Source organism: Echinops telfairi, unplaced genomic scaffold, assembly GCF_000313985.2.
Source record: "Echinops telfairi isolate 266 unplaced genomic scaffold, ASM31398v2 ScPeMD7_19;HRSCAF=73, whole genome shotgun sequence".
NCBI classification, from domain to species: domain Eukaryota; kingdom Metazoa; phylum Chordata; class Mammalia; order Afrosoricida; family Tenrecidae; genus Echinops; species Echinops telfairi.
In genome coordinates, this window is record NW_022103916.1 from 4,543,155 (window position 1) to 4,554,443 (window position 11,289).

An 11,289-nucleotide genomic window follows, 5' to 3' on the forward strand; every position below is an offset into this window, starting at 1 on the left:
TGCATTCCTTATTAATTGTCATGGCTTCTTAGGTTTACTCTGATAGTTCCTAGAAACTATGATATCCCAAGGCAATGAGAATATCTAATGTTCAGATCTTGGTTGCTAAATACCATTCTCCAATAAAAAGAACCAGGTCTCCTTGGAGAAATGGCCAATTTTAAGCCTGGGGCAGAGAAAATATGAGATAAGTCTGGAACATCTTGTAGTCTTTCAGTGCCATTAAATTTTAAAAGATCTAAAAGAAAGATGGGAGTATGTCATCAGGGGTTAACTGGAATGAGTTCTCCATGGCTAAAGCTGAAACCATTTTAGTAACTAAGAGGGGAAAAAAGACAATTGTGTTATATAGATAGATAGATGAAAAGATAGATAGACAGATAGATAGATAGATAGATAGATAGATAGATAGATAGAGAGATAGATAGATAGATAGATAGAGAGATAGATAGAGAGATAGAGAGATAGAGATATATATGACAACTGGGTCCAAAAAATAAAAAATACTCAACAATGAAACCTACGACTTTCCTCTAGGCCCTAAATGCTTCCTCCCCCCATTATCATGATCCCAATTCTACCTTGCAAATCTGGCTAGACCAAAGGATGTACACTGGTGCAGATAAGAACTGGAAATACAGGGAATCCAAGACGGATGATCCCTTTAGGACCAGTGGTGTGAGTGGCAATACCAGGACGGTGGAGGGAGGGTGGGGTGAAAATGGGGAACCGATTACAAGGATCTACATATAACCTCCTCCCTAGGGCATGGACAACAGAAAAGTGGGTGAAGGGAGACGTCGGACAGTGAGATATGACAAAATAATAATTTATAAATTATCAAGGGTTCATGAGGGAGGGGGGAAGAGGAGGGAGGGGGGAAAGTGAGGCGCTGATACCAAGGGCTCAAGTAGAAAGCAAATGTTTTGAGAATGATGATGGCAACAAATGTACAAATGTGCTTGACACAATGGATGGATGTATGGATTGTGATAAGAGTTGTACGAGCCCTCAATAAAATAATTAATTTTTTTTAAAAAGAAAAGAAAATACTTATGGGTCATACTTGCATAAATAAATTATATGGTGAAATAAATAAATGCTAGAGTCCCTGGATGGTGCAAATGATTAAGTGTTGTAGTATTAACAGGAATTAATGTCAACCCAGAAGTGACAAAACCAAAAAAACAAAACCCAAATCAGTTGCCATGTCAACCCCATGTATTTCAGGGTCAAACTGCTCCAGAGAGTTTATCGCTGTGTCCTTTCAGAAGGCGTTTCTTTCATGGCTGAAACCCGATGGATTCAGACAACCTACCTTTTGGCTAGGAGCCCGTTGCTTAACCACTTGTGCCACCCAGGGACAGTTCACACTTAAATAAAACATCTAGAAGGAATGAGGGCAAGAGAAAAATGCCATCAGAGAGCCACGGTAATCATTGCTGCAGGCAAGAGCCACTGAATGGTAAAAGTCGTGGGCAGAGGTTTAAGGCAAAACATATGAAATATATATTGAAGATTTTATTCTCCTCCCTCCCAGAGGTGGAACTTAATTCCCCTCTTCTTGAATGTGAGTTGAACTTAACAACTTGCATTTTCTCTCCAAGTTTACTGCGGTGAAAATGCACATAATAAAGCATACCATCTCCATCACTCAGACATGTCAAATTCAGTGACATTGATTATATCCTCCCAGTTGTGCCAGCCTTCCACTGAGTGTGGAAAGTGCAAGGTACGTCCTAGGAGCCCTGGCAGGCACCGACGTGAGCAAGAGAGGAGTGCTAGTTGGTCTCACCAGGAAGAAGACCCTGTATTGTGTGTCACTGAGAAGGGCTCTTCCCCACAGCATGGAACCCCATTCTCACCATGAGAAAATATCACACACACCCCAATTGACAGACCTCCTAAAAAAAACCCCACAAAAACCTTGATCAAGACTCTTCAAAAGTGTCTACGTTAAAATTTTCAACAGCCAAAAGACCACGCTGTGAAAAATGGGCAAGGGCCAGTGAGAAAAAGGCCTGGGGGCACATCTAACCTCCTCTGAGGTCCAAGGCCACTCACCACAAAGCAGAGGGCACCTCCATCCCTTTAAATCCTACTCTGACGACAGCCATCCTTCACACAGCACTCTGACTTCTGTGGCTGGATTCAGTCATTCTCTCCAACAGCCACACCGACCTTGATGATGATTCCCACAGCTAGGGAAGCGAACGGGTGAGAAATGTTCAGGATCCAGTTGTTCAGTCAGGACAGTTTCTTCTCTGCTGTGCCCCAGCCCCTTGGCCTGGTCTCTTCCCTGTTCAGACAATATTACAAAGCTCTTTTAGGGCTGTGAAAGAATGCCACTCCTCTGTAAGCCTCAACCCCAAGACCCTCAGCTCTAGCTCTGCGGGTCAGCAAATCCCAACGCCCCTAATTAGTTGCCCAGAGACAGAATTTGACCCAGGTAAATGATGTTGCAAAGAATTGCATAAGACTAGGAGAGGTGTTTGGGGTAAATGCTTTAACATATAGAATTTTGAAACAACAGTAACCGCCACCAAAAGATGTGTGTGTGGTCATATAGGTATGCGTGCATGTATGCATAGGTGGAACTATAGGTATATGTGGATACAAAGATTATGTGTGTTCAAAGAATATAGCAAGAACAGTTCTGGAAACCTCTCCAACATAACCAAACATGTCACAGGATTGGTTGGCTGGGTTTGAAAGCTTAGGATCATGGGACAGCTTGGGAAATTGGCATAATAGAGTTCATAAAGTTTGTGTGCTGTTCTACACCTTAGTTGGAGCACAACAGATGGACTCTGATAGAACAGGAGAAAACTAAAATTATTTAAAACTCCAGACTCGCTAGACCAGGTGCGACTAGAGGAACCCCGGAGACTATGTCTTTGAGAGACTCGTTAACTGTTGAACTGAAATTACTTCTGCATATCACCTTTCAGCTAGATCACACACTTGCGGTTGCTCTTAGGAGCCCTGGTAGTGAAGTGGTTACCCTTGGGCTGCTAACTGCAAAGTCCACAGTTTGAAGCCACTGAGCTGCTCAGCGGGTATAAGAGGAGGCTGCTGTCTACCCCCGTAAAGAGTTAGTCTCCGAAACCCACAGGGGCAGGTCGGCCTTGTCCTAGAGGGTCGCTGTGAGTCAGAATTGACTCAATGGCAGTGACTTTGGTTTGGTTTGGGCTGTTGTTAGGTGCTGTTAAATAGGTTCTGACTCACAGCGACCTTCGAAGGGTTGTGGCTGGTCCTGGGTCATCCTCGCCATCATTATGTTTGAGTCCGCTATTGCAGCCACTGTGTCAATCTATCTTCTTGAGGGGCTTCCTCTGTTTTGCTTCCCTTCTACTTTACCAAGCATGATGTCCTTTTCCAGGGACTGTTCTCTTCCCATGATAACATGACCAAAGTATGTCAAACAAAGTCTCCCCGTCCGTGCTCCAAGGACGAGGCTGGCTATGCTTCTCCCAAGACAGCTTTGTTTGTTCTTTTCACAGTCCACGGGACTTCCCACATTCTTGGCCAGCACCATCATTCAAATGCATTGATTCTTTCCCAGTTTTCCTTATTCATGATCCAATTTTACATGCATATTATACAATTGAATATACCGTGGCTTGAATCAGGTTCACCTTAGTCTTTAAAGTAACATCCTTGCTCTTCAACACTGTAAAGAAATCTTGTACAGTCGATTTTCCCAATGCAGTGCGTCATTTGGTCTCTTGACTGCTGCTTTCATAACCATTGATCGATCAAGTTGTGTGGGTATTGTGGGACAGGGATAGGTGTGTAATACCCACCACTGGGCTGTCAACTTGTTATACCATGGTGGCGCACATGTTGCTCTGATGCTGGAAACTATGGCTCTGATATTCCAGATACCAGCAGCGCCGTTAATGGTGGACAAGTGTCAGCAGAGCTTTCAGGTGAGGGCAGAGAAGGAAGAAAGGTCTGGCAATCTGCTTCTGAAAATTAGCCAATGGAAACTCTATAAAGGACAACAGTTCGAACGAGTGCTGGAGGATGAGCGAGCCCCTAGGTTGAGAGGCAATCAAAAGTCACGGTGGCCATACCAAGAGACTCAACCATACCGTGATTATGAAGCTGGCCCAGGACTGGCAAGGCTTAGTTCTGTTCTTCAAGGAGTCTTAGACTGCCACTCACAACAACAAAACTGTAATATGTGGGGATGAGTTCAAAGGTGTTCCAACTACAGTTCCAGTTTACACGTGCATGGGTTTAGTCCAAACAAAATGTGTTTATCCGACATGGCTTTGTGATCAGTGTCTGGCTGTCAACAAGTTCTCCCAGTAATACATTTAATCTCATTTTACCGGGGAAAAGAAGGTCCGATCAAAACAGTGCTTTGAGGGGATCTGCTAGGCCAGTTAAACTCAAGACAGAAGGGTCAGCTTAGCAAGTTATGGCAACTGTGTTTTGGGATCGCAATGGGGTAAACGTGATCGATTTTTTTTTTCTCAAAGGAAACAGGATGAGCATAGGGACTTATTATGAAGAAAACTGAAAAACCGCATTGTTTAGAAAAAGACCAGGGACATTGTGCCAAGAATGTTTTCCCTCGTCGGCATAATGTACCCCCTCATTCTTTGAGTGTAGTAAGGGCTATGCTATGAGCATTTTCTTAGGAAACTTTAACCGATCCACCCTGCAGCCCTGCTCTGATCCCTTCACACTTCTTTTTGTTCCCAGAACTCAAAGACTATTTAGAACAGTGCTTCTCACCCTTCCTAAGGCCACGACCCTTTCATACAGCTCTGCATGTTGTGGTGAGCCCTAACCATCAAATGATTGTCGTTGCTACTTCATCACTGTCATTTTGCTACTGGTATGAATCGTCATGTAAATATCTGATATGCAGGATGTATTTTCATTGTTACAAATTGAACATGAATAAAGCATAGTGATGAATCACGAAAACAATATGTCATTATATATTGTGAAATAAATGAAATTTTGTTTTGAAGCATGGTGCAGCATGGGTAACAGTCTTCACGCCGGGTACTCGTCTGTGGGCGTATCTGCCTATGGGCGGGCCTGCCTGGTGAAGGATAGAGGAGCGGTGTCTCAGTTCCTAAGACCATCGGAAATATGTGTTTTCCGGTGGTCTTAGGTGACCCCTGTGAAAGGGTCGTTCGACCCACAGGTTGAGAACCGCTGATTTAAAAGCCACCCGATAAGAGGATGCCAAAAGCGTCATTTTATGTGGTCTGAATCAAGGGTTCAGGAAGGATTCGAGATGGAAACGATGCCTTCAGAAGTGTGTACACCTCGATGGAGGAGACGGTGAGAAACAAGGGGTTTGCATTTTGATGGTTTTTTGTTTAATAAAGGTCTTTATTATTTTATAGCATTAAAATACTACAAAGGATAGAATTTGGCAAACGAAGATTATCCTGTCACAAAGGTTTCTTCTATCTTATGTGAAATGGTACAATATTAACTTTCCATACTCACAGACTGGGATAACTTGAGTCTACCTTCTGTGATCACCAAAGCAGCCACTGAGGAAAATCATGAGAAGTTGTATAGCTGAAAAGCCAAGACTGGGATAACATAGTGCATTTCGGTGGCTAATTCCACAGAAGTGGACAGCGGCGCCCTTCTTTGTTGTCTGTTTTTCAGTCTGGAAGCTCTGCTGAAACCTGGTCACTTTGGGTGACCCTGCTGGCGTTTGAAAGACCAGTGATACAGCATCACAGCCACACACTGGCCACCGCAGTACAACGAATGAACAGACAAGTGGTGGCTTAGATGGGCTGACACAGGACTGCAGCAGTGGGCTCAAGCACAGGGACAGTTGTGGGGAGGGCACAGGACAAGCTGCTGTTTTGCTCAGAACAACTGATTTGACAGCACCTACCAACAACAACAATATTTACAAGGCAATTATTTTCAACACGAAAAACGAAAAGCAACACCCAATAAGAGCCAGGATTAGAATTGGATAAAAAATTTAAGGAGTGCCACAAAACTCAATAATCAAGATAAATTATATTTTAATGTGACATTTAAAAAATTAAAGATAATACAAAGCAGTCCATGATGCGCAGCATTTTATATAAAGACAGAATTCAACCTTTTACTTACACAATCCAGAGAATCATGGGGTCAAGGAGTTTCAATGACATTAATAAAAACAACCCACTGCTCGCTTGTAATTCTCCTGACAGCCATTGGTCTATCCTGAAGGAAATTGACAAGTTTGTTCCATTGTTTGTAGCTGCAATTTATAGGATTACAAGGTAAAGGGACAAGTTTCACTTTAATACAAATACTATTTATGTGATTCTAAAACTATTATTAAAATCACTTAGGCAAATAACAACGTTTTATTTATTAATATACTTCACAAATCTTAGCATTGTTTTAAGTGAATACATGCTTTATGGTAGTTTTTCTCCCTGAGGGAAATTTGTTCTTTCAGGAAATGTTTGCTATTTGATCAAATTTCATTTGTGAAAAGTATATTATTATTATTAAAGTATATTATTTTAAGTCATTGAGGCTCCGTGCCCCCATGATCCTCTGGCTGCAGAGTGGAAGGTTGAATACTGTCTTTTAAGGAGGCCTACTGGCACTGTGGGATAAGCATTGGTTATGGTTCAAACCCACCAGCCTCCTAGGAGAAAGATGAGACTGGTCTGCTCCTATAAAGATTGTGACAGCAACTGTACAATACTGCTTGACGTGATTGAACTATGGAATGATATGATATATGTATTAACTCTCAATAATAAAAATGTTTAAAGAATAAAAATAAAGATGTAGTCTCCTAAAGCCGATATAGGGTCGCTATGAGTTGGAATGACTTGACGGCAGTGGAGTTTTGCTTTTATTTATTTATTTTGGTGGCTCACTAATAGGGGCCCTGATGGCACTGTTGGTTAAGCATTGGTTTGTTAACCAAATTAGCCGTTCCCTTATGTCTGCTCCCAAAAGGGCTTGCAGCCTTGGAAACCCTGAGGAGCAGTTCGACTCTGTCCATCCTACAGAGTCGATACAGGTCAAAAGCAGCTAGAATGCAATGGTTCATTTGAGGGTGGGGGTGTGTGTGCAAAGTTTCAGTACTTGCCTGCTAACCAAAAGGTCAGCTGCCGGTTTTAGACCATCAGCTCGCTGCTCCACAGGAGGAAAGATCTGGTGACGTGCCCCTGGGTCACTAGGAGCAGGAATTGCCTCAGTGGCACACACAACATGACATTATTTACTTTTAGAATAAATTATTTTTCACTGCTTATTTTTTAGCAAATTTGACAGGAATCTTTGTGCATCTTTTTTCCCCCACTGTGCATAATGATTGGTTTTTATATCCTATGATACTTGATTATTAAATATTATAATTTCTGAATCTTCAGTTCATTCATATGTGATTACATATAGACTACATGTTATATTTGATCAAATGTTAAGGAAATCTTTTATTAATAAAAATAAATATCTTTATCTGACATGTAGGCTAATATCAGACTTATGGGCTTGATCTGGACTGGGCTGGGATGTTTTCTCAATATTCAATTGCTCTTGTATATAAAGCTCTTTCTTATAAATAAATATCTTTTAAATTTATAATAAAAAAAATCCAGACAAATATGGCATCTAAATAGATAGGTGGTGCAAGGTTCATGGAAAAAGAAAAATATGTGCAGAAATAGATCAAAATTACAGGGAGCACTTACCATTTTTTACATTATTGGAATAGAATTACCAATCTAATTCAAAGTTAAACTAAAGAATCTTCTTTGAATAAAGGTAATGTTAGAGATTTCAGGAACTCATAGCATGACTGTGAACAAGGAATTCAGAACATGCCATTTGAAAAATCTTTTACTAATCCCCATCTTGACGACAACAAATTTCTGACAAAACAATGTTGTTCATAAATGAACCTGACCAAGGACAAGCTGATTCTACAGAATATTTCACATAATGGTCTAAGACAGCGGTACTCAACCTGTGGGTCGCGACCCTGTTGGGAGTTGAATGACCCTTTCACAGCAGTCACCTAAGACCATCGGAAAACTCATATTTCCCATGGTCTTAGGAACCGAGACACCACTCCTCTATCTGTCTCCAGACGGGTTGGCCCACATGCAGATCCGCCCACAGACGAATACCCAGCATGAAGACTGTTACCCATGCTGCACCATGCTTCAAGACAAAATTTCATTTATTTCACAATATATAATGACATATTGTTTTTGTGACTGATCACTATGCTTTAATCATGTTCAATTTGTTACAATGAAAATACATCCTGCGTATCAGATATTTACATGATGATTCATACCAGTAGCAAAATGACAGTGATGAAGTAGCAACGAAAATCATTTTATGGTTGGGGGTCACCACAACATGAGGAACTGTATGAAAGAGTCACGGCATTAGAACCACTGGTCTAAGATTTTCAAATGACTGCTTTAAAAAAAAAAAAAGATGTTTTAATGGCAAGTTGAATAGTCCTGACTGGTTCATTAACTCCACAGAACTCTGGTCTTATTCTTGTCTTGATTTTGTTTGCCATGTATACTTTTTAGCAGTAATACAGTAGAATCAAACATTCACAACAAATAAAAATCTCAACATTTGAAGCATTTGTTACCATGAAACTTCTATTTTTTACTGTGATGTTTTTCTAAAATAAGTGTTTTAAAATATATATCCAAGCATATTTAATAGATGATGTTTTGTAGAAGGCAACAAAATTTGAGAGACAAAAAATGGTCAAGTATTTTGGTAGTAATTTAAATATTGTTGAGTTTTCTGCAATTTTTTTAACCTTTTAGAGGATCTCATGAATTACTGGAAGTCCAAATGATAACATGTTTCTAAGCTTAGTTGAACCTATAGGTCATTATAATGTTGGTAATATAGCCAATAGTGAAAAGGGATCTGGATCTTATTTATCTAAAAAACTCAAAATGAATTTGTTGTTGTTAGCTGTCATTGTGTTGACCCTCAGCGCATGCACAATGGGACCAAATTGTGCATCATAGGGCTTTTCATTGGCTGCTTTTTCAGAAACAGATCACTAGGCTTTTCTTTCTAGTCTACCTCAGTCTGGAAGCTCCGTTAAAACTTGTGCAACATCACAGGAACGTGCAGACAGGTGATAGCTGCACTTGAGGTGCTTTGGCTAGGAATTAAGCCTGGAGTCTCCTATATGAAAGGTTAGAGCTATCCCCAATGCTTTTGGGAAATCATGTTAAATTTGAAATATTGAGAGTAAAAGAAACAAAATATTTTTCTTTTAATGCTAATATATATAATTACATATAAAACAACACTTTTACATGGACAACTCAGTGACATTCATTTTATTAACCAAGTCATGTGACTATCACCATTATCTGTTTCCAAATTATTCTAACATCATCAACAGAAACTCAGGGCCCCTTAAATAAAGACTCCTCCATTTGTCCTCCCTCCCACTCCTGGTAACCCGAATTTATATTAATGGTGAATTATTTGAAAGAGGAGATTGAGAAAGGTGGCACAACTTGGAGAATGTAACCAATGTCATTGAATTGTACAGGTGGAAATGGTTGAACTGGTATATGTTCTGTTGTACATATTTTCACCCCAAAAGTGATAAATTCTACATCATATGTATTTTATCACACACAAAAAGCCATGACTATATAGAAGTAGCTTCTTAGAAGGCCTATCTCTTTGCATATAACATGATAAAGTAGCTTTATAAAAGAATCTATGATGAATGGACATCTTTAGCATAAATTTTGAACATAGTATTTCCTGAATTTGAAAATAAAAGAAAAATATAAGACATTGAAACTGTACTAATTATTGAATCAGTATACCAATTAGTATGGAAAAAGTAGATACCAATAAAAATGCAGGAAATTTTAGACCTACATTTACATTCAAAATGAAGATATGAAAAATTATCCCCCAAAATTATCAAAGTAGCTTCAGGTGTGAAATTTTTAACCAGAAAATAATCACTTACTTCTCAATTTGTCAATTATTTCCAATGTCTTTAATATCCTGTGAAACATTATAAAATATACAAAAGTATGTATACGAGGTGTATATATTTACTTTTGCCTCAGGCTCCAATATGGCTTGGCATGTTGCTGGGCCCAACTATATGCTGTCTGTCCACAGAAGAAATACAGAGAGTTTGAAAGTTAACACAGAAGGAAAAAAAAAAGTGTATATATATATCTATATATATATAGATATATATATATATAGAGAGAGAGAGAGACAAACAAGTACTAAGCTAAAGAAAGTTGAACAAAATACTTAAAGGCAATAGATGTTACCATTTGGTGATGATAAATGTGTGAATTCATCAGGAAGACAAAGCATCACCAGTGCATAAGAAACTTAATAATACATGTCATAAAATACAAAGCACAAAAGGCAACAAAGAGAATTGGGGAAATCTACAATCATAATTGGAAATCTTAACAGCACTTTCTCAGTAGTGGATAGAGCTATTAAATTAAACAAGCAATAAGGAAACTTAGCTTTCAACCAAACGAGACAGATTCATACAAAAGATATGAAGCAACAAAAATCAACATTTGGCTAAGATCAAGGGTATATGGGTTCTTATCAGTTTAATATCTGATGCATCCTCTCTCCAAGGGCAAGATATAAAATGGACTTTTGGAACAGGTAGATGAACTAGGAGCTTGATCTGTCTACCCGCTACAGCAACCTGGTATCACAGAAACAACCGCATGTCAGGAAATCATGGCACAGAGGTTGAGGAGGTCGAGCAAAGGCTTTAGGGAAAGCAACAGCAGTAGAATCACCAGAACTGGTGCCAAGGAGGAGAAAGGGGCAGAGAGAAACCATTTCAGAAAACTTCAAAGGGAATCAGATGAGTGTTCATCAGAGCATGCATGTGAGGGAATAACGTAGGCCAGGAAACAAAACCAACCAACCAAACAAAACACAGCCCACCTGAAATGACTAACGGAGTGCACATGGGTCGGAATTCATAGCTGGTTTCAAAAGCCGCAGAGGACAACTGCATAATTTCGTGGAACACTGGGTTTGCGTCTGGGCTTAATGATTCTCTGGTTCTGCTTAATGCTTAACACCAAGACCTGAAAAGACCCATCTGTAGGCCACTGGGCACCCCCTTACAGAAGGGTCTCAGGGAGGAGATGAGCCAGTCAGGGTGCAGGGTAGCAATGATGAAACATATAACTTTCCTCTAGTTCCTAAATGCTTCCTTCCCTCACCCCACTATTATGATCCGAATTCTACCTTGCAAGTCTGGCTAGA

At 39.9% G+C, this 11,289-nt stretch overlaps 1 non-coding gene across 1 annotated transcript; it reads left to right on the top strand.

The window, feature by feature from the left end:
* Positions 1 to 10,567: 10,567 nt before the first annotated feature.
* Positions 10,568 to 10,751, top strand: LOC115869030. Its single transcript, XR_004045948.1, has one exon. It is a non-coding gene; the product is annotated as a U2 spliceosomal RNA (small nuclear RNA).
* Positions 10,752 to 11,289: the final 538 nt, after the last annotated feature.